Genomic DNA, 24313 nt, shown 5'->3' with positions numbered 1-24313 from the left:
TCCTCTCTTTGTGTTTGCCGTTGCATTTTTTTTCTTTACCCAAATCTTCAGAGAGACCTTCAACACCATTAGATTTAATAGTTCCATGGTTGGTGTTTTGCAGTGTGATTCCAGCCCTGGCCAACAAGTCAGGGCGTGAAATGACCTTCTGACTGCACAGCAGGCTCAACAATAGGGTGGTACCCTGAGGCACTTGAATGGTGATGACCACTAATGCACAAGTGCATTGCACCTCTGAGTAGATTTAGGGAGAGCTGCTCCTATACATAATTTTACTTTGGTAAGGTGTTGGGTTTTTTGTTGCCCTTTTTCCAAAATTTGACAGCTGGCTTGTTCTTTGAACATCAGATCTGGTAGCATGGAATACTAAAGAAAAAGCAGAAGAAACTTTCAGCTGGTATAAAATAAAATCATGAGCTCTTCTCTCCTGCTCTGTATTTTGTGGAGTAGATAGATGTTAAGTCTGGAATTTTTCTCTACAGGAACTGAATAAATAAGGAAAATTAAGGCCCAGGTCGATAGCTTTATTAGGTTAAACAGGTTCCTTTTCTAGGATTAAAGGGAAAGGAGAAAGATAATGAAAATAAATAGTTTGATCTCTTAGTGAAATGATTAACTTTTTCTGGCTTTCTTACAGTGTCATCTAAAAATATATATTTGTATCCACTAAGTGGCAAATTCAAAAACAGATGGTTAGCAATATAGTTACTGGCTCCTTTTATGAGTGCATCATCTCTTTCTAGTGGAAGTCACTATTTAAATAGCAAAAGATCAAAAGAAGTGTTCTCTTGTCTTCCTACAATTGCTTTAAAGTCAATTCAAAGAAACAATTGACTTCCTGAAAACTTATTTCTTTCTTTTCATGGAAATTGGGGGAAAAATGTAGTCAGCAAATACTTTAAAAAAATCCACTTATTTATAGCAAAGGGGACTATTTGTTCTTTTCTTTGGAGGAATCTTCTGGTCTTGCTGTCTAATAAACAGACTCTTGAAGCTGTACATTGAGGAAAATAATGGCACATGATGCTGCTTATATGGATGCTGAAGAGGACAAAGATTACACTGCAGAAAGCTCTGAGAGAGAGAAAGAAGTCCGCACTTTGCATAACCAGCTGGTGAATTCCTAGTGTAGAGGATCAAGAGGCAGAGTGATGTCTGCTCTTTCTAGAAATAGCAGTTGGACCCATGTATTGCAGAAGTGGATAGAAAAGTTTCTTTGGCAGGGATTTTCAAAAAGGAAGAGTAAAACTTCCTTGTGCAGAGACATTTAACATGGGCCCACAGATGTCTGTAGATGTAACATGTTCCTTTGCTCTGTTTATTTCCCTTTCACAATCCTATTCTAGACAGAAAACTGTACTGCATGTATTTCAATTGCTTAAATTTACACCTACTTACAGGTCATACTTTCAGCACAATTAATTTGAGTACTAAGTGGCAAGAAGTTGGGGAAGGAAATCGCAAGGACATTTAAGGAGAATTAAGGAGCAGTTAAGGACTGTTTGCCAGTGCTTGGTGCGAACTGCCCTGCTTGACAGTAACTCCTGCAAAACCCAGGGCTCCTGATCCAGTGCCTGCTTACCAGTGTCAGTCTTCCCAGCGGCTCTGATTTGGCCTTTAATGAAGATGATGAAGTAACATATTTTTTATGAGATGAGTGGGAAAATCTAAAGGTAAGAAACAATACCAGAACTTGTGTCGTGTTTTCTTGGGTTGGTTTTTTTGAGTGGGAACTGCATTGTGTATGCAGTAATTACAGAGAACAACTGAAAAAATTCTACTGCATGCAGTTATATTGGTTAGGAATCATGATTTACAGCAATAAATAGAAAATACATGAAGTCCTTCAGACTGTATTATCTATTTTACTCTTTTCTGTTTCACACTTATTACAAGCCAACTTTATTTCATCAAGTAGCCTGGAAAATGCGTTCACTAACAATCAATGTCAACCCTTTGAAATTTTGTTTGAAGGATTAATTATGGAGCTGTGTGACCAGCCTGCATAACTCTTAAGTGCCTGTCTCTATTTTGGATGTTTCTATCACTGTACTGAAGTATTTGTCTCATGCACCTTAGCAGGTACCACTGACTTCACATTAAAAAGAACTTGAACAGCCACGGAAAAGAAAATGTGGTGATTGCAAGACATCTGATATCAAATGTCATTGCAGTGAAAGCCATGCTGAAACGCTTATTGCATTCCTTAACAGAGAAATGATATATTTATTTATAAATAGACATAATTCCATTCAAGCAAATTACATTTGACCTCTGATTAATTAAGGTTTTTGGAGGCATTTTGTGGGAAAGCTGAGTGAGGTCACAGAAGAACAATTCAAAGTATATGAAGGAGAATCCAGCTGTGCCAGAACAGTGTTGAACCTTTGCATGAAACAGATGGCAAATCAAAAGCTGAACATTTGCAGCTGGCCAGTTCATAATTGTGACTACTGTGAAATGCAGGCAAAATAGGTACTGGGTTTGGGTGAGCAGTACCTCTTATCTGTGAAAGGCAAAAATAATAAAACATCAGAGGAAATGCATCATCTCTTGCCACAAATAGTTCACATTTGGAAATAGCTTGATGCAGATGAGTGAAACCTAGAAGCCCTCCTGGCTGAGTGGCAGGCCTGTTTCTGTGGTGTCTTTTTTTCTTTAGTAGCTTTCCTCAGTTCATCTAACTTCAACAGTCTGGATCCTGATGTGTGCAGGGTTTTGAGGAACTTCTGTGTTCCTGCTGATTCCCCAGTTCCAGCTCTGACTTGACAGACACTGCAGAAAGTTAAAAGTATGGGGAGAGGGGGAAAGAGACTAAGTGCCAAGAGCAAACACCAGAACCCCTTTTGTAATTTTTTTATGACAAAAGAATGCTGCCTGCTACTACAGACAAAGGGGTCTGACTCCAAAGAGTCCACTGCACAGTGGAGGTGCTGGGTAAGAACATGCTTTGCTTTGGTTTAGGTCCTATTGAAATGCAAGTGGAGACAAGGTGCAGGTAATTGTTCTGCTTTCTTTGCAAAAGTCTTGGCCTTTACAACTTTTGTTGTAGAGTTATACAAATTGACTTGAAATAACTCAGGAAAGATACCCCTGACTCTACTTCTCTGGAGCCAGAAATAAAAGCAGATGTATCCCCCTCATAAGACAAGTAACAACAACTGTGTTTCCTAGGAAGTAGAGATTTGAAGCATTTTTGCAGCTTTCCACTCTTCCTAATAAATCCTGTATGTGTACTTCAAAGAAAACTACTGCAGTAGCTCATAAAAGAAAACATTCTTAGCTATGTACAGAAATGAATTTCACATATAGGGTTGACTTTGTCTGAAGACCTTGAAGATTTTCCGTATAAAGCTGTATAATAAACCACTGAGGTTTATTATAGTAGATATAGTAAGCATCTCATTTTAAACAAGGGACACTTAATATTCTCAAGCTCTGCAGTAATATCAGCAACATTCCAGATGAGGAAGAGCAAGCAGAAACATCTGTTCCCCCTAATCTCCTTTCCATGCACAGAAGATACGTTGTTTGGCTGTACGTCCCCCAACTTAAGGCACTGATCCAATGCAGTGTGCTATTGTGAAGCTGTTCAAAGGCAAAAATTAGCTGTCCCAGAGCACGTCTACCGGTTTCCACCCCTGTGCTTTGTATATCCAGTACTGGGTAGAAAAGAGGAAAAAGGTAAATGACAACTGATATTTTTCTGCTTCCTTGCACAGAGCTAGAAAAACAGTGTTTGTAGGCATTTTTAACCATTATTAATCTATGCAATTGTAACCTTTGTAATTTTCTCCCTTCAAAGTGTGGAAGACACTGAAATAACAGCCTAAGGAGGTTTGGAAATTGGGACTTGGCATTTAAAGCCTAGTCAGCTTGCATTGCATTGTGTAGTAATTGCTAGTTAATGTAATAGCAGAACCATTACAGTGACAAAATCTTAGAGTGTATTTCTCTTTTGATGTGTAAATTAAGACTGTCAGAAAGCAGTCCCAATATTAAATAGGCCCCCTCATCCATTCTAGTTTGAAAACACTTTGCTTAATCACTGGCAGGATTTATACACTCTTTTGCTTGTGTCTGCCATATTCATTCGTATCATCTTTCATGCAGACCAAAGGGAGAAAGATTTATAGGGGCTGGGAAATGTTTGAGAGGTCTTCTGCCTTGGAAAAAGTTATCTGTTTGGGACAAAGAAGCAGTGATTTTTAAGTCAAATACTGATAATGTTTTTTCAGCAAAGTATGCAAAATTCAAGCTTCTTAAGCCTGAGTATTTGTTTGTTATTTCTTCTCAAATAATAGTGCAAGATTAAAGGAATTCAGGAAAGATAATGTGTTTCTGGAGAATCAGAGTGAGTTTTCAAGATAAGCTGCTAGCCTGTTTGTAGAAATTACAGAAGCTTTAATAAAACTCAAAGAGCAACCATCTGTTTCTTCCATTCTGTAAACCTTAATTGTTTTTATTATGGTATAGACATCAAAATATAATTTTCTAACTTATTTTTAGCTACCACAGAAAAAGGTGAAACAAACTTTCCCATATTGCTTTCTCACTTGGGCAGAATTCTTCATAGGTGTATTTCTTCTACAAGACATCTCAAACAGTTTTGTCAATTACCAAGAAAAAGTCAATGTGAGATTTCTTCATGGAAGAGTGAAATATTAACGACTCTATTGATGTTCCCCCTCACATGAACACGCTTTTACCTCTTCCTCTTCTGTTCCTGCCAAAGTTTTAAAATAATAATCATGGCTTAGTAGCAGTGAATCTGCTGCAGGTGGTTTGAGTGTAAACTGTGTATTTATCTTTAGTTAGGATGTAGTAAGGACCTTGAAACAACTGGTGGTTCTGTGACCCATTTCAGTGTCACTCAGCTAGCTCCCATTCTGCATATTTGGCTTTTTTTCTCTAGCTGAATAGAGGTTGCAAAATAAATCTGGGATTTCTATAGGCTTATGTAGTCTCCTAACCTGTTTTTGTGAAACAGTAGTTTGATGGGATTCACCTGTGCTAAATTACTGAATCAGGTCTATGGAAAGAAGGGGAAAGAAACCCCACCCAAACCAAAACACTTCACTGCAGTACATTTACCGAAGCCGGCAAGCTTGCAGTATTGATAGTTTACTGCCATGGAGGAAATAAGTAATTAAGTAGCTAATATGTGAAGTTATACCAAACAAGTGACTTCAGCTGGGATTAGCAGAGAAGATGGGATTTGCTGCTTATGCTTCTCCCACAACACATCTTTACTTTGCCACTCTGCTGGAGGCTGTATTAGATGAGACCCAAGACCTCTGCACTGACCCAGAGAGCATCTTATTCACAGTGAGGCATGTGCCTTGCTTTGGAGATGCTAGCTAAAAGGACCTCTGCAACTGTAGTATGACAACTGTAGAGCCACTCCCTGAATGCAGTGTGCCAGTTCATGGACGTAAGTAATCTTCCTTCTTATCAAAAGTTTGAGATGCAAAATTGTTTTTCCTCCCCGTGGTTTTGCTGCAGTGGGATGAACTGTCATTTCCTCTGCCCTGAATTAAGGATGAACAGGTAGTTTGTTATCATTGTGTTGCTTAATGTTGAGGAATATTTCTAGTGACTCTTTGATCAACGTATGCAAGGTAATTGCTGTGAGGCAATTAAGAAAAAAAGCCACTTCGAAGTCACTGACAGAAAAAGGAATTCTTCAGAGACTGCTTTCTTAATACTTTATTCTGTCTAGTAAAGGAAATTAAAGTTTACATAATAATTATTATGCTAATGGTATTTAGAAGGCTGTTTCTCTTTCTACTTGCAAATGAACTGGTTATTCGTGACCTGGTCTGTACTTTTGATATGCAAGAAAACGTAGAATCAATAGTATCAATTTATTTGTCTGATGTTAAAAAGAAAGCAAAAATAGCCAAACTTCCAGTAAACCTGCAGTTGTATAACTTGTAAACTAAAAAAATTGAAATGTAAATTTAAGCACCTGGCTAATTCCTTGAAAGACCAAGAGGGGATCCTCAGAAATATTCATAACAAGAATGAAAGGGAAACTGTTCAGCAGTACTTTTTTTAATAAATTTTTTCCTCCTTTACCTCACTGACCTGTAGTCAATCTGCTTTACTGACTGTATCTTCATTATTCCCATAGCTTGTGCCTTGGTGCTCTGTGTCATGGTACCATGTATGGTCTCATCATTACTTATTTCTGTTTGTCCTGAGCACAAGCCCTTGTGTCCCCTTTCAGGGACTAAAGTGGTAACAGCATTCCTCTGACCGTGGGCGTGCTTGGACACAAAGACTGTACTTAGAGCATTTTGTGAAGTCTGCTAGTGGTTCTGCTAATAAGAAGGATTCCCCCCTCCCCCCAAACCCTTCCCTTTTCTCAAAAAAAAAAAAAACAAACCCAACCAAAAAACCAGACAAAACACCCTAAAAAAATCCCAGACCCTTTAAACTTACTAGCCAAGTAGTAGCAGGAAGACAGAAATGGGACAGATGAAAGACATTTTATTGTGTTAAAATATTGCTTCAGAGATGCACTTGCACTTTCGCCCCCCAGCATCCATACTGCTATATATAAGTTATCTAGTTCCAAGTATATAGAAGCTGTGACACTTTTGGTTTCTAGATCCTATGCTATCCTGTCTGTTAGTTGAACCAGTCTTGACAGTCTTCCTTGGCCAGGGTACCTTACTTGAGTTTAATCTGTTTAGTATAATATTTTCTAGCATAATCTGATGTGAACTGTTAAACCAATACATTACTGGAAAAAGCTGTCACTTTAGTGATGTATTAATGTCACATGTCGTGAAGGTGAAATGCGAGGAAAAACAAGTATAATGCAAAATATGGTGCCCTCTGGAATAAAATTTCTGAAGGGCAGATGCATGATAAAGATTAAAAAAAAAAACAACAACAAAACAAAAAAAACACACACACAAAAAAAACCCCACAAAGCAAAACCAGAAAACTCTTTAACTATTATGAATTGTTCTTTAATGCCAGCTACACTGACTTACCTTTACCAATTCTATAGCACATATGGAATGCAGCATTACTATATTTGAGCATTGTAAGTAAAGAAAGAGAGATTCTGTTATGACAGGGTGCTTTTTAAACACAATTTCTTTTGTTTTTCCTTCTAATGGATTTTAGCCAGGTTCTGGAGAATAAATTTGCAGGGTATGACTGGATAGACAAACAGCTTGATGTGGTTCTGTCTACTAGTAGAATCATAGAATCATTTAGGTTGGGAAAGACCTTTGAGATCATCAAGTCCAACCATTAACCCAGCACTGCCAAGTCCACCACAAAACCATGTCCCCAAGTGCCACATCTACAGGTCTTTTAGGTACCTCCAGGAATGGTGACTCAACCACTTCTCTGGGCAGCCTGTTCCAATGCTTCAGCACCCTTCCAGTGAAGAAATATTTCCTAATATCCATTCTAAGCTTCCCCTGGCACAACTCGAGGCCATTTCCTCTTGCCCTGTCACTTGTTACTTGGGAGAAGAGACCGACCCCCGCCTCGCTACACCTGTCAGGAAGTTGTAAGGAGCAATAAGGTCCCCCCTGAGCCCCCTCCTCTCCACACTAAACCCCCCCAGTTCCCTCAGCCGCTCCCCAGCAGACTTGTGCTCCAGCCCCTTCCCCATCCCCGCTGCCCGTCTCTGGACACGCTCCAGCCCCTCTACGTCCCTCCTGCAGCGAGGGGCCCAGAACTGAACCCAGGATTCGAGGTGCGGCCTCACCAGTGCCCAGTGCAGGGGGACAGTCACTGCCCTGGTCCCGCTGGCCACACTGTTTCGGATACAAGCCAGGATGCTGTTGGCCTCCTTGGCCACCTGGGCACACTGCTGGCTCATGCCCAGCCAGCTGTCACCCAGCACCCCGGGCCCTTTCCCACCAGGCACTTCCCAGCCGCTCTGCCCCAGCCTGTAGCGCTGTGTGGGGCTGGTGTGCCCCAACTTGATCTAAGATCTGGACCTGTTCATAGAAGACGTACCTAGTGAAGACTACACTCCTCCAAGTCATGAGCAGCAGCAGCATCTGTGGGAGATGGTATCAAAGGCTTTACTAAGGTCCAGGTAGACAGCTTGACATCCACAGCCTTTCCCTCATCCACTAGGTGGGTCATCTTGTTGAAGAAGGAGAACAGGGTCATCGAGTAGGAGCCGCCTTTCATAAATCACTGCTGGCTGGGCCTGATCCCCCAGTTGTCAGTGTGACGGCGTTCAGGATGAAATTTGCTCTCTCAGGCATCTAGTTGCTCTTGGATGTGTCATGCATATGGGTTTTGTGCTTCTGTTTCCTGCAATGGGAGGAGAAAATTTTAGTGCTAAATGTTTTGGAGTAACTTAAGTTTGCTGGCTGGTGCTTAATGGGGAAGGTGCAACAGGTCCAAAGGATTTTGTTCAGCCCTGTGCTTTTGCAGATTTATATTTCATGTCAATTGAAGACGCATGACTGTAAGGTTTGGATTTCTAGGATGGTGCTAGGCTTTGTGGTTCCAGGGCTGCTCCTCTTACCCCTGCAATTTTTCTTTGGGTGTTTGCTGAAGTGCCAAAAGCAATGATATTTGGAAGGTGTGGTGGTGGTGGTGGTTGGTGGTGAGTGTTAAATGGAGAATGCTGTTCCTGTGATCTTGAAGGTGTTTTGGAAGCTTGGGTAGTGGGGGTTGGTGGTTTATTGTTTATTTGTTTGGTTTGTTCTGTTTTCCCCCTATATATTTATGATTAAAAAACGTCAGTCTATCTTTCCATGCATGAAAGGGTGAAAGCCACCTGCAGGGAGGGCTGTATCAGAATTTGGATATTTTTTTGTGTGTGTTCTGCCATGTTGCAGCAATTCTGTTTCCATATGACCTCTAGAGGGTTGTGTGCCTTGCTGTGGGGATTTTTCTGTTGTCATTGTTCTGGCATTTGACTGCAGAATATATTGGTCTAACAAAATATTGTGAAGATATAAAGTTTGGCTGAAGTTTAAGAAAAAATAATAAAATTCTGATTTGACTTAATAGTTTGACACTTCCCCTGTAGCTGTTACAGTGATATGTTGTGCTCATAATACACTTAGTCAATAGACCTATGTGTGATTTTAAGCATTGTGTTCATCTATGTCTCTGGCTCCTCTTGTGCTTTACATTGTTTATCCCTTGCACAGTGAAAGGGTGTACAAGCTCACTGCGGCTGCTTGCAAATCAGTTCTTTAATCCAGGCAGTTGCATCGTGACGTAACTAACTCTGTAACTGTTGAATAACATGCATTCTTTTGTCTGCTTAGACCTGTGAAAGTGGAGATGATCTGTCCTTAACCACAACCTAGCTGTTGGGATAGTGGGTGATGGCTATTAACATATGTGTATAGTAACACACATAAGGAAATGCACCGGCTTACAAATGTGCAGTTTAGAAGGTTTGAGGGAAGATGGGCCAATTCTAATGGGAAAACTTAAAATTGCTATTGTTTTGTAAAACAAGGAATCCTAGTAGTATCAAGTAATGAAGCAAAAACTTCAGTACAATTATAACATTTAGAAACTTAGAATTGCTAAAAATTATATTTACTATGTTATTTGCAATGGTTCCCCCTCCCCTTTAGCTTTAAAAAGACAGACTGATAGCTTATTACTCACAAAGGAAGAAGAAAAGAAAAAAGAATATATAATTGTGCTTATTAGAAGAAAGTCAGAAACTGATTAGCGTGGGAGGAATTAATTATTAAATCTACCCACGCGTTCTGTTTTTTAATTTTTTGCTATTCAATTATGCATCAGTAAATGTTATCATGCAATCACTGGCAAGATGCTAATTAGTATTTATGAATTGCTGCTTTTTACATCTTACCTTTTGATATTTTCCACTTGTGGAGATGGTTTTAGGTACACAGTGATCTTGCAGAACTGTGCCTTCTCCCCCCTCAGTTCTAAATTTTTCATACACTGTTGCAGTAGCAGTGACTTACAATCCCCTTTTTATTTTGCTGATAAAACCAGAAGCTTTAACGCACAGAAAGGTGCCCCTGTAAATCACTGTTTCAAGAAAACAATTTTTAAAAGTTATGTAAGGAAATGTATGTAAATAAGTGATCAGTGGAAAGTACTGTGAAAGGTAGTAAACAGATGGCTTTTAAAATCAAACCTCTTATCTAGGTGCCTAAATTGGATTTAGATGTCTATGTTTAACCAGTTACAAAGATTTTATTTTAATTATTTATGAATCCTTTAACATAATAGAGGTCACTGGTGTTATCTTTACTTGCTAAATATACCAACCAGTATGGCTTCATTCAGAAAATAACTATTTTTACCCCTTCTGAAATAGAAATCTAGTAATCTAGTGTTCCTAATCTCCTAAACACCAATTTTGTAAATGTCCCGAGGTGATTAAAGGGGATTGTGGGAGTGAGTGGGATCACAGGTAATCAGACTGACTGAGGGACTGTGGTCAGTGCTGCTCAATCACTTGCCCAAGTGAAGGCTTCCACTGTGGAAGAAAAGCTCATTATTGCTTTGATTTTGCATCCTGTCCTACTGACGTGCTTTGTGATTCTGCTAGAATGAGTGTTTCTGTGGGTGCAGCTGTGCAGAATCTATTTAAATGTTCTTCACATTAAAAAAACCCAAACCATTAAATGATGAAATTATGTTTGGTTTAATCAAAAAGAACTGAAAAGAGGACTCTCATGTAATATATATATGTACAAAATTGTGTATTTGTGTGTATCTTAGATTTGTGTAAAATGTTTGGTTTAAAGATTGAAACAGCCTTTCTTGGTGCTGAGGATTCAGTGCTAATGGGAGCACTCCACTGTGCTTCATGGGCAGGATTTCAGGGCACTTGTTCTCTTGAAGAAGTAAGCTTGCCTGGACAAGAACTGCAGAATCTTAAAGTTGAATTACCATGACTCATGCCTTTTACATTTTGAGTTTTATTGCTTGCTTACAGGATGGAGGATTACTTTCCAGTAGGATGATTTAAAGCATGTTAAGGCACTAAAAGAATTTTTTTTTCCAAGTCTAAGAACAGTTTTTATATCAAATGATTCTGTTTGATCAAAATGGGGTAAGTCTCTCTGGTCACACAGTATGAGGTCATGCTCTTTCATGCTGCATAGTTGCCTTGTGTGCTGGAGTAGTATGTCTCCTTCATGATGCCATTGACTCTTAATGAGCAACCCATAAGTGGAATAAGTAAGCATGGCTAGGGGTTTTGGTGGCTGGTTTGTTTGTTTGTAGTTTTGTGTGTGGTTTTTCTTTTTTGTGAGCTTTTACAACTGAGTTAGGTTGGATAGATACACAGTCATGTGCCATCCAATGCAAATATGCCCTTGTCCCCCTTTTTTCCCCACTTGAACAGTATAAAGTAACTTTATGAAGTTGACTTGATATACTAAATATTCCATTGTGTTCTAGATGTAAAATTAAACTCAAAGACAAATTATTTTTATGGTACTGGTTTTTTTGTGTTCTGAAAGTGGTTTTGAAATATATTGAGTCATAAAGATGCTCCAGCCGGGAAATAACTCTGCTACTGAAACTGGATATGGAAAAGAAAATACACTGAATTAATTTGCCTTTTTGGATTCACTGTTGTTCCGATTTTTGTTTTATGGACATCTCTTTTAAAAATATAGAAGTCTGACAATAACATGTTATATTAGTGTTATACTAATGTGATTTAATTAAATAGAACAGTTCTTTGAACAGCAACATAAATAAGGACTCTAATTTTAATTAACTAAAAAGTACCCATGGGTAAAATAAGAAGTTTGAAGTCTCCAAGGAAAGAATTGATTTTATGTTGTTTCTTATAAGAAAGTATGAATTCCATTGCTAGTTATGTTGCATTAAGTTTTGCAACATTTATTTAATAATTAATAAAAAATAATAATAAAAAAATAGTTTAAACAATCAAATCAAATGCAGAGATTCATTAAAGCAGCAGTGAAAAGAGCCACACCTTAGACCAGTTATGTTTTTTTTAGAATTGATACCTTCTGACCAAATTCAAGTTTAGCTTCAAGTTTTCCGTCTTCTGCCACCTTAAAGTCTGTGGTGCTTGTATCTCTTATATACTGTTCAAACAGAGCTACTCAGTAAATTTTAAATGATAAAATGTTTTTTGGCACTTGTGAGATGAGGGGTTTATGGCCAGTTTAATTTTGTGATCTTAAACAGGAAAATCACAATCATCTCGAAAACTTTTTAAGTTCCTTCTTTCACAAGAACTTGAACTTTTCTCAGAGCAGTTCTGCGTTCTATTATAAACAAAGCCCTGTGTGCATGCACAAGGCCAAAGACACCTTTTAATTTAGTTTTTTTTTAAGTAGAACAAAATTTGTATAATTTCAGAGTGTTTGGTTCCTAATGTAATTGAGCCAGCTTAGGTGGGAGATGAACCGAGGTCCTTAATGAGCAGAGACTTTAGCTGAAGTCAATACTTCTTACATCTGGAAAAAACCCTAAGTAATACTAAGGAGTTGTGGGAAGAGATGTAGAGATGCCGTTTATGAATGATTTATACGAGTTCATATTTTTCACACACATCCAAAATGGATTCATACTAATGGCCTACACTTTGATCTTCAGAACTTTAGCGCTAGTATTGTCTCACTGAATGCTATGTTTAATAAGTGGAAATCTGTGGTTTTAAAATACTTAGGAGTAATTTTTGTCTATATTACGAGAAAAATCTGAGTACAAGACACTATATCCACTACCATCTTGATTTCTGCACTCTCTATGTCAAATGCTGTAATGAATACTCTACAAGAATTATGGAATCAAGTGTCTCGACCAGCCTTTTTCTTTAATTGCCTTTTGAAAGCCACCATAGAATGATCCGCAGGTCTTAAGTTACAAAAGATAGTAGGATAAATGCCTCTTGGCATTCTGGAAGCCAAGTGTTTTGGTGTGAACTGCTCCCTGAAGTTCATATTCATAGACTGACTAAAACTGCCTCTTTTTGCCTTCAAACCCAGTATCTTCCACATAAATCTTAAACTATAGTAATAAGCTAGTCTCACTAACTGGTGTTGATTATGTAATAATTAGTAGCATCCTGTTGTTCGTAATTTTCCCTGAAAAACTAAAACAAAATATGAAATTTATTCATATTGAATATTTTTTAGTTGGCTTTCCAGATGCTCTGTAATAGTTTTCCTACTCTGTGATGCTTCATAAATCTGAGATGTGCTCATGCTGATTCACAAAATATGTAGTTGGTATCTATCAACAAAGAACTGCTAGCTGCAACTTCATCCAGAAGAAATCCAGAGCAGTTAAAAGGAAATGCTTCTCAGAAATAAGAGAGCTTATTTTTGTTTTCATTCTCTCCTCTGTAGTGATGAATTCTGCCCATTTGGATCTGTGCAGCTGTGTGGACTGAAATTTGTTGCAGGAAGGCAGCAAAAATACAGGGGGAAGGAAAGCAGCTCTTCAGCCTTGGTTTTGAATTTGTCCTCAAAGGTTTATTTTCAGTTGTCAAAGGAAGATTTTGCTGTAGTTGGAGTATCTATTCTGTTTGCTAGAGAATTTGTATGGAGTTCTTAATGCTTGGAAAATGGAATGATAGGACCTGAGAGCTGGAGAGCTTTTCATATGCCTTCTGATCTGCTACAGAAGCCCAATCAAGAAATTAATACACGTTTCTGGGTTAAGCCCCTTTCCTATTTATGGAAGTTAGGCACTTTCACATCCTTGTATGATAAGGTGAGGAGGCAAGCCGTTGAGAAAGCAGTACAATACATACTGAGCACATGCCTGTTGGGAAGCAGAGCCTGGAAATGAGCTGTGAGCAATGTGTAGGCAAGCCTGATTTAAAGAGCTTCCACGGGGACATCTGAGAACAGGCTTTGTTGTGGACACCTCGGCAATGGCTCTTGTTGCTATTGCTGTGCAAAGTCCTTGTTACAGCTGTTTATATTAAGCTACACCCTGGAGTGATTAGTCTTCTTTAGATGGGCAAGAGGGAGATCACTGTTGTGTATGGCTGTAGTAAAAATCCTGTATGTTTGGAGGAAATTTCATGGATTGGATTTGACCTCTGCAGCAAATGATCTGTGGAAATTCTCGAAACTCTCAACCAGAAAAACAGAAAGAACACATTTTCCACATCAAATGGCCTCCAATGGTTTAAATTATTTTTCTGTTGCTGTAAGGGCAAAAGCCCTTCTATATCCATGCCTCTTGATATTAAATAATAATAATAAGGAAGTTTTAGCTGAGGCAAGACACACTTGTGTCTTCTTCCTGAGTGTGATTCTAGTGAATACTATTAGACAAAGGTATAGGAGGGGAGAGAAAAGCTTTTGGAATTGTGCATGTGGGCTATAGTTAGAACCCCATAGGTGAGTTAATTAGCATGGTGAGAGCCTGCCTGCCCAGCTTATTAGTGCTTAGCATTATGGTATATTGGTGCTTTGAAAATGCTCTTGAAATGAAGATTGCTCGCAGACGGGGAAGATGATATGTTATAGTCTGTACGTTTTGTTGCAGCATTTCATACTTTCAGGAGACTGCTAGTAGTGTTACATGTGTTTGTGCTGTTGCTGTGGTTTTGTTTGTTGGGGTTTGTTCTTTGTTTGTTTTTTTGGTTTTTTTAAAACATAATTATCTTGAAAGCTACAAGCAAAAGTCTGAAAATTGGGAAGCTGAAGGCAGGAAGGGGTTATACTTGTTTCATTCATGACTGAAACCTTTTATAAAACCTTTCTTGCAACTCACACTTTGACTTTTAGAAATCTCAGTTAATTTGCAAAAGTTTTAAGCTGATCAGCTTCTAATACATTTTGGGACTGGTCAGTAGCTTAGCATTCCTCTAAAACTTAGTGTTGCAGTCAGCATAGGGCAAAAGGCTCTGTATTTCTGACTCTGTCTCACAGGTCTAACAGTTTGAGATGTGCTTTGCCTCTCTCTTGTATTTTGCCCTCTCCCACAGTAAAAGTAGCAAAAATAGCATGTAATTAACTCAATGACAGAATATTGGCCTGTACCCCACCAGCTAGAGCCACGTGTGACTGTGATGCTGACAGCCTTTTCCCTTCCTCAGTGAGCAGTATGAAGTAGAGAATAATATAAAATAAGCGCATAGCTTGCCCATAGATGTCAGATGCCAAAGTCACTGAAACAAACCTGTGATTTAGATGATCTGGGAAGGTCTTTTGGGATCTTTCCATGATCTCGGCTTTTTCCAAAGTCTGCATAATGGTTTCATAGAGAACAGTCTGGTTCTTAGGTTTTCTTCCTTTGCTTCTCTAGGAGGATGCTTAACCACCTGCTTTATGTGCTGTGGTTCTTCATTTAACTAGGCGAGAGTCTAGTATTACATTCAGTTTAGTCTTGGTTGTCTGAATTTCACTTCCTTCTATAAGATCAGGACAAGAGGTCATAATACTTTATTGATAAGCGATTGGTACCATCATCCATAATTCTGTTCTCTCCTTATTCCTTTGTATATGGATTTGTAGTGTAATATTGAGCTAATGTAAGGGTCTCTCTAATACAAATTCAGCTATCCAAATCTCCCAGTTTTGAATAAGTATATTGGAAAAAGCATATTCATTCATAGCAAATACCAAGAGCTGTGTCAAAGGGAAGAAAAAAGGTCTTGCCATGAGCAGAGCTGTAATTTTTCCTCTCATGCAAGTAAGATGGATGTGATGTTGAAAATAATCAAGAAAGTGAGGGGAAAGAATAATAAAAAACAAAGAAAAGAGGAATATTGTGAGCTCTAAGAACTCTTGAAAAAGCAAAATGTTTTACCCAGTGTTCTTTAGCTAGCTTCTGAAACAGACTTTATATATTTACATATAAACAAAAAGCATTAGTTGTTAATATTCAAGTAGTCAGAGACTGAAGTATTCTGTCCCTTTTCTGTAATTTAAAATGCTAATGAATGATTAGGTTTCACTAACAAGCTGTCTAATTTCACGTGCAATGATTTAACAAAAGTGTGTTTCATCTGGGAGATACTAGAAACAAACAACTCAATTTTTGGCAGCCTCCTTCTGAGGTTGGGTTATGATGAAATCCTGTAAAGGGAGTTGTTGGTTGTTTCTGGACCCTGTCGGGAAAATAGCCATGGGTAATATTGTTAGAAGAGGAAAAATTTATCCAGAAGACTACGTCAACACATTCTCTACAGGTTTTTTCTTAGAAGCACAGACTGTCATAGCCTTCGGAGCAAAGAACCCAAACTTCATTTTGAGATGAGACATTAAAAGCTCTGAGGTTGATTTCTAGAGTAATAATTAGGAAGTTCTGGGAGCGTGTTGCAAGATGCCTATGAATGCATTGTTATGTTATATAGCAAAATCGAAAAGGAAATACATTATGGATTTTGTATTGAAAATACTTTTTAATTAACTGAAAACACATTTCTGATACATTTCTGTAGTTTCTTAAGGCACAAAATTCTCATAATGCAATAAATAAAACTTTTGAGTTGTGGCACATGTCAAGAACCTGATGGAAGATAGGCACTCTTTTGAATTCAATGTGGAGTTTGTTTAAAGAGGGTGTTGTGTGATATTGGCTGGCATTTTCAGCATGTCTCGTTCTCTCTTCTTCACCCCTTTTCTCTATGTTCCAAATAACTTTTTTTCACTTAATTTCCATTTGAGTTGTAAAGCTTGCCCTTTCCTATGTTAGCTGTTGTGGAGACATGAACAAATAGACTGCTGTTTGGTCTGGTGGAAATGCAAATTGTTTTCATTAAAGATTTTTTTTTTCTTGTTACATTTTATGAACTGGATGCAGAATGGAAACATCCTAGGTAATGGAGAAAGATACGAATATTTTTGTTACTAGTATCTCTGTTAGCCGCCCAGGGAGAAATAGGATACCTATTGTGATATTTTCATTCTTTTTGCATAAACTAGATTCCATGCTTTGTGGACTTGCTCTTATAATGTACTTAATAATGTGTGCTGTCTAGCCAGCAAGGCATCAGAATGTGGTTGTAACTGTTTACCCAGGAAATTCCATTAACCTTGACTACGACTATGCACGATTTAGAGCTGTGCATGTCCTTGGCTCACAGTCAGTCTGTTCAGCACCTTGCAGCATCAAAACCCCAGTCTCTGAAACACATAGATTAAATGTATAGCAGTGCAGTTCTGCCATGTGCACAGGCACGCTGGAAGTAACACCAGGCAATTCATTGTTTGTATGAATATGCTGAACAAGAATAAAACATGCTTGCTAGAAATTACAAAACACAAGAGGGAAAAGCATTTCTACATTCACAATGTGTCATTGAAGTGAATGTCATGCATAAAAGTAAAGGGAGGGGCTTTTCTTACAACTGGTTTGCTAATATAGACATATTACAGATTATTTTTTTTTGTCATGTATTGTAGAATTGTTCTTATTTGCTACTTATTTTGGCAGGTCTCTTAAATTTTCCTAAGTGAGAGTTTAAAAATACAAAATAATTAGAAGCCAGTAGTGCTGCTGCTGATTTGGGACACTATTAAGTGAAAATATTTATGGTCAATAAATTGACTTCTGTATACCTAGGATCAGATGATAAATGACTTCTTTCAGACCATTTTTTTTAGCCTTATTGAACTTGAGCAATGACTCGCCTATTTTATTTCTTGCCTTTGAAATCTTAAAGTGGGAGGGGGAAGAAGAAAAAAGGAGGCAGCAGAGAAGAAAAAAGGTTCATCTCCCTAGCAGTAACTGAGCTGCAGTAACTTTGGTTTTATAGCCTTGTTCTGCACTGTAGTGTAGTAAGTGACTTAGATCTGAATCATCTTATTGTGTGAGGTTTAAATGCTAATTTTCTACTCTCCCATGCTAGAGAGAGAAACCCTACCATGTTCATATCACTTGCCAGACTAACTGAGCCTCATGTGAAAAAAGCTTATTAAAGTTAAGTCAGATACAGGTGTAAATATTAGTAAGCATGAACTGCTCTTATAAAGTTGTTTTGTAGTTATTTCTTGAAGAGGTAGGTCTTTTTTATTTATTTTTATTTATTTTTATTTATTTTTATTTATTTTTATTTATTTTTATTTATTTTTATTTATTTTTATTTATTTTTATTTATTTTTATTTATTTTTATTTATTTTTATTTATTTTTATTTATTTTTATTTATTTTTATTTATTTTTATTTATTTTTATTTATTTTTATTTATTTTTATTTATTTTTATTTATTTTTATTTATTTTTATTTATTTTTATTTATTTTTATTTATTTTTATTTATTTTTATTTATTTTTATTTATTTTTATTTATTTTTATTTATTTTTATTTATTTTTATTTATTTTTATTTATTTTTATTTATTTTTATTTATTTTATACAACTCTATTAGGTGCTTTTGCATGCTTTTCACCCAGTGTGAGGACTGATTTATTTTGGAAATGTAACTATTTAACTCTAATTAGGAAATTGTGCACTAAAAAACCCCCACCATTAAAGAAAATACTATTCCTTTAAAGATTCTACATGTTGGATGTAAGTTAATGATGTTTTCATTAAAAGTTTTCATCGTGTCCCATCTGTTTAACTGTGCAACAATGCTGAATTATTAATGTGCGGTCCTGTAAGATAATAGTCCTTTACTGACAGAAAACAACATTTGGTTTGATACAGGAAATTAAATCAATTTACTCTTGTGAGGCTTGTTAATTATATCTGAAGTAAAGGATTTTACTTGATCTCAATACTTGCTCTACAAAATAATTTTCTTCACTTGAATGCGAAAGACTGCAAATCCATTTGTATCCTGTTTTTATCTTAAGTACTGGTTTAAGCTTTTTTGTTAAAAAAAACAAACCTCCAAACAATAGTTTTAAACAGCTGATTAAAATTTGGTGCAAACATAACATACCATCTATTCAACCTTCCAGTAAATGGAAAAGAAAAAAGTAACACAGTCCTTAATTTTAACTTAATGGTTTGCATGAGAAAATTGCTATTCATTAATCTCTAGGCAGCCTTCATACAGGTTTGTACAGTCTTAATTTTGCAGCCTTTTACTGTGTGAAATTTGGACAATGGGCTTTTCCTTGCTCTCCCAAAGAATTCTTGGAAGAGCATTTGGGGTGGCAGAGTGCCTGAACATTTCCCAGCACTGGCTAGGGATGCTGCTGAAGACATCGGTGCATGTTACTGGCAGCAGTGGCTAGAAGAGGACAGTGTCTCCCTTGGGGAGGAGCTGTTCTTGGTCCCCTGATGGCCCTTTTTGACAGGGTAGTGGCAGGTTTCATGCTTGCATGGGTAAAGCCAGTTTTCTGATAACTCTGCATAGAGAATCCTGAGGATTTTTGTGACTGCTGCTGGAGAAAACGTCAGACTTCCATGTATGGGGCCAGAAGAACAAGTGTTGGCTTAAATTCAAAGTGATTTAGTGTTTTTCATTTAAATAAACAGTTTAAAAATCAAGAGACATTGATGGCTTTAAATGTGATATTTGCAATTTTATTCACACCTTGCAAATCAGCCGAGTTTTAGGAGTGTGTTCACTGGCATCAGCACACAAGATAGAGAAAGTGTCAAAAGGTTAGGAAGTCCTGAAGCTATGAAATCCATTTGGAGCTGGAGACCTTGAGGCAGGGAAGCAGGCAGTACCAACCTACTTGATGCCTCTGTCTCAGCTCTGCTCTCCCCATACTGACTCCCTTGGGGATGCCTCTGGTTCGGGAGCAGCTGCTGTGTGGTTACTTATGCTGGCTGCACTTTTGAATCTGGTTCCTCTGGTTTAGACACAGGGTGTGTGAGATTACATTTCGGTTCAGTTATTCTAACAGGGATTTTACTGGCAAAAGGAGATATGAATTTGAGATAATGACTAGGTAATGACGTAACATAGTAATAACACAAATTGTTCACTTATCCTATTTCTTTTTGGTTTCCTTTGTGAGGTGGCTGGTTGATCCTGGTGGGAGGAGTGAGGCCAAGCAGAAAGCTCCTCTTAGAAATATTCTTTTTTCAGTCTCAGTCCAAAACTAGAAACTCACTGCTTGTCTTCTGTTCATCACTGACCAGGCAGTACATATATTTAACTCTTGTCCCTTGAATCTGTGAATTAATCTTATTATTTCTGCCCTTCTGCTCAATGTGACTACAATATTTCTATATTTTAGGCTGCATGGATTTAGCCTCAAGTGTAAGTGCAGTTGTAAGCACTGAAATGAAAGCTCAGGGTTAGCTTGTGAACTGGGATGTACTTGTGATGGTGACCTCTACATGTGAACATTAGGATGTCTTGTTTTTTTCTTGAAAGAACCCTATCCCCAGGCAGAGAAGTAGGCCAAAAAGTTATGGAAATGAAAACCTTTGTGTCTTTAACCAGCATAGTGCAGAGAGTGGTTTCTTTTTGCCATAGGTTTGTTAACCTGCTAATACACCTAATGAGCAGATTGTATGGACCCTTAAAGTTTAGTATTGCTATATGACATATGTGATGTTTACCAAGACACTTTAGGAAGGTTGAATATTTAAATCCAAATAGCAGGTTTGGCTATAAAATGAAAAATAAAAGAAATAGAATTAATTTGTGACTTAGGGATGAGGCCCAGGATGGAAATGGAAAGCATAGTAGAAGGAAATAACACGAGTATTACCTCAGCTGGTTTCTTATCTGCTTGGGTCTGGAGTGTTCAGAGAGTAGAGCACGTTTCAAGGCAATTGAGTGCTGGAAGCATTCACTCCTACTGTGCCCTCCTCATCTACTTCTATAGTCCAGATGGAACCTTATTTACCAATCAAAAGCAGGGATGAAGGAATTGATGGGCTCAATTTGTGAGGATTAAAAGATGTGCAGTCAGTTTCAAATGCTGTTAAAAAAAAAAAAAGAAAGAAAGAAATGGAAGTGTGGTTAAATTACTTTCATTTGAAGAAGCTCAATCAGCTTTATATTTCAAGCTCTTTTATTAAATGCTTTCATACATTTTGCTTTCAGCAAAATTCAAGTTTTTCCCTGAAAGATACTGACAGGAAATTTCCATCCAGTGTAGACATGAGTCTGTCTGCTGGTTTGGGGTCATTGAAGATTAAGTCCTGGGGCACTGTAGTATGACAATAGCCGTGTGGATGCATTTCCTATCATGTATGTCTCCTCATGGTTCTCCTTTTCCACTGTCAGAATCAGTTCATGTAGGCTGTACAGGTGCGATGTAGGTGACAGGAGGTTTTTTGTTCCATTGCATGAGTGTTTTGAAGTTTCTGATCTGGATTGCAATTTTAAATCCAGTTAAATATTTCTTAGCTGTGTTCTGTCTTGATCCAAACTTCTTATGATATGAGCTTTTGTGATCTGGTAGAAAAAGAGAGCTGAGGTACTTAGCAAGAGTCTGAACCTCTCCAAAGAGCCAAGTGAGAATTTCTTGCCAAACTGGGTGCTGTATTATTCTGACAGTAATCCAAGAAACTTCTAGACACGTTGGACACCAGGTTTCCCACCACGACAAAAAAAGAGCTGACAGATGCAAAGAGGGAACAACTAAAAAATAGTTGTAGCAAATGACTGTTAGGATGAAAGGAGGGAACCAGAGGGCTTATTCTTCCACTGAAACTGCTATAAGTTTCATTCTGCATTTAAACAGGATTTCTGGTTCTGTGTGAATTTAGCAAAGTTAAGAGAAAAATGTAGCACAATACACAGTATGGGGGAGAAGCTGCTGCTGGTATATATCTATCAGGAGTGAAGGGAATGATCTTTGCAGGGGTCATATAAGGAAAATTGGAGTCTTTGCTGAAAGGTTAGTAAGCTGTTCTCCAGCACCTGGAGAGATGTCTTTTATAAGAAGGGATGAAATCAGCAAAAGCTACATGGAAGGAATGCCTAGTAAATCCTTTGCTTTGTTTTGTAGGAATCCCCAAACACTTAGTGTGTGGTTTGCATTTAAAAAAAAATATAATAAAGCACAACTTAATGACATTAGTAAGGTGTAGTATTTTGTGTAACTAGTGAAATCTTTTATAAAAATGCAAAGTTCTGGGTTTGTGTTACAAGCTCATGATAAAAAGGAAATACCTATATCATGTTTCCCCAGCAGAAACAACTCACTATTAATTGATTAACTTAACTCCAATTTTAAAGACCTATTGTTGCCATAGGGAATTTATGGTTTAGGTTATCAGCACAGTACAGATTGGGGAGTAGGCAGCAATTCCCCTAAAAAAAAACAAACCATATTACAGTGTTTACCTTGAAGTTTTAAACTTTTAGTAAGTAAAACCACATCCTGCTAACTGCAAAGGCAACTTCCTGAAACATGTGATGGTGAGAACTGTGGTGGATTAAAAAAAAAAAACAACAAACAACCCAGCATTTATTTAAGAAAATTATTTATAGAAATATTTAAGAATTATTGTAAAAGATGGAAATGTGTATAAGGGCTTAAGATACGCATAGGAACAAATTTAAATACTTAGGGATAGGATGTAGCTTGAGGGATGCAAAAGCAGAAGGGTAGACAAATTGGGGAAATGGCTTTTGGAATCAATCATTCTTCTGAAATCTTTCAGCTGTTTCATCTGTGTGACTGAACACTTTACCATCACCCCATTTATTTGCCCTTCATATATGCAGTATCTGAGATCTTTCATCTTCTGTTGACAGCAAAAAAAGAAAAAAAAATGGCAGTTTTAGAAGGATATTGATTGATTGGTGATGAAGGTCTGGAACAGTGGATGAAAAAATGATGGTGATGTGAGGTTATACGTACTCATGGAAACAAAGTGTAAATGCAGTTGTAAGCACTGGAATGAAAGATTTGGGTTAGCTGGTGAACTGGCATGTACTTGTGATGGTGACCTCAACATGTGAACATTAGGATATCTTGTCTTTTTTTTCTTGAAAGAGCCCTATCCACAGCCAGAGAAGTGGTATAGCATTCTAGCTATCCATGGAGGAAAGATGAGGGTGTCCTCACCCACCTTGTCAGAATTGCCTGAAATGACAATCCTGTGTCCTAAATGGAGAAATTCTGAGTCAATGAAATTTTTTTCGATGGTCATATTTACTCTCACCTTTGTTTAGTCTTCCAACTTGTTTTTTACTGTCTTTTCCCAAAAGAATGCATGCACCTGTTTTCACAGTAGTTGTTCAGTATTGCAAAGCTAGCACAGCAGATCTATAAAATAAAAAATTATTATCGTTTTGAGTTGCTAGGTTTTTTTTCTGTTTGGGTTTGTCTTTTTTCTTTCCTGGCAAAATGTCATCTGGGTGGTTTTTAATGTTACCTTGATTGAAACCGGGGACATGTAATATTAATAGGAACTCTGTGGTTGAGAATCAACATTTAACACACTTATCCCATCCGTTCCCTAGCACAAGTGCTGAATTTAGGTTTTTATTCTTAGGAAAAAGCAATAGAACATTATCTAGAATTGACAGGTAAAAGCTGCCTTCCAGGGATATTTAATATACTTGTGTGCTGAGGCCCCAGGTCATTGCAGGCACATACCATATGTTGAGTAAAAGTTAGTCTCTGCTGAAAAATGAAGTATAATTTAAGAAGTGTGAAACCCTATGCATTTTGTTCCATGTTGAACTATCATTTGACTTTGAGATGGCCCTGCAGAATTTCACTGTTGAGCTTGAAACTGCTGATAAAGCTGCAAACCCAAGTGCATCCTGTAGTAACTAGCAGACTGTCACCTGAATCAGACTTTAAGATGGAATTGTGGCAGTGAACAAACTGTTGAGTGGTACCAACTTCTGTTTTTTATTGTGATTTCGTATAACCATGCTTTTAAATCTTCACATGGAAATAACGTTTCCCAGTGAAAAGTATCCTTGAAGGATCATTCTCAAATACGTGTTTAAGACCAGCTTGTTCAGCTCTTCTCTGGTGATAATGACTTGTAAAATCATGCCATTTTTTGTGCCAGTGAGTGTTCAGAATGTCCATCTAATGGTAATATCCAAACTGCTAATTTAACAGACAAGAGGAAAATAGTAATGGCTTAAATATTTACATAAATATTACATATTACTTAAATATTTACATAAATAATTTTTTTGACTGTTACCAATAAAATTTAAAGAACAACAATGGCTATTTTGATCTTGGGTATTTGTTGTCTATTACTCTACCACAGATCAGAATAAAAATTCAAAATAAATGTTTGAAGAAAGTATTTATATTTTATAGTGATCTTGTCTAGACTGAAGACATATGTCTTTTGTACTGGCTCCTGTGTAGTATTTGTTGGTATGAAATAACACAGTAAGTGACTCTTTGTCTCATGGTTTCAAATATTTGTGATTAATTTAGTTTAAGTTCCTATTCTGGCCAGCCAGGCCATGCTGGTAGGCTTTCCAAAGCCTGTTGAGATTGTACACAATAAAGTCAGGCAGACAAA

The 24313-nt window shown here is 37.4% G+C and overlaps 1 long non-coding RNA gene across 1 annotated transcript in view; it reads left to right on the top strand.

Annotated features, from left to right (window-relative positions):
* The first annotated feature begins 528 nt into the window (after window positions 1-528).
* LOC130158240 (uncharacterized) overlaps window positions 529-24313 on the top strand; it is a 376714-nt gene continuing 352929 nt past the window's right edge. The window contains exon 1 of the long non-coding RNA XR_008825220.1: window positions 529-1673. This is a non-coding gene — a long non-coding RNA (uncharacterized LOC130158240). The remainder of the gene's footprint in view (window positions 1674-24313) is intronic.

Source organism: Falco biarmicus, chromosome 13 (assembly GCF_023638135.1).
Source record: "Falco biarmicus isolate bFalBia1 chromosome 13, bFalBia1.pri, whole genome shotgun sequence".
NCBI classification, from domain to species: domain Eukaryota; kingdom Metazoa; phylum Chordata; class Aves; order Falconiformes; family Falconidae; genus Falco; species Falco biarmicus.
This window is presented reverse-complemented; position numbering and strand designations above follow the sequence as displayed.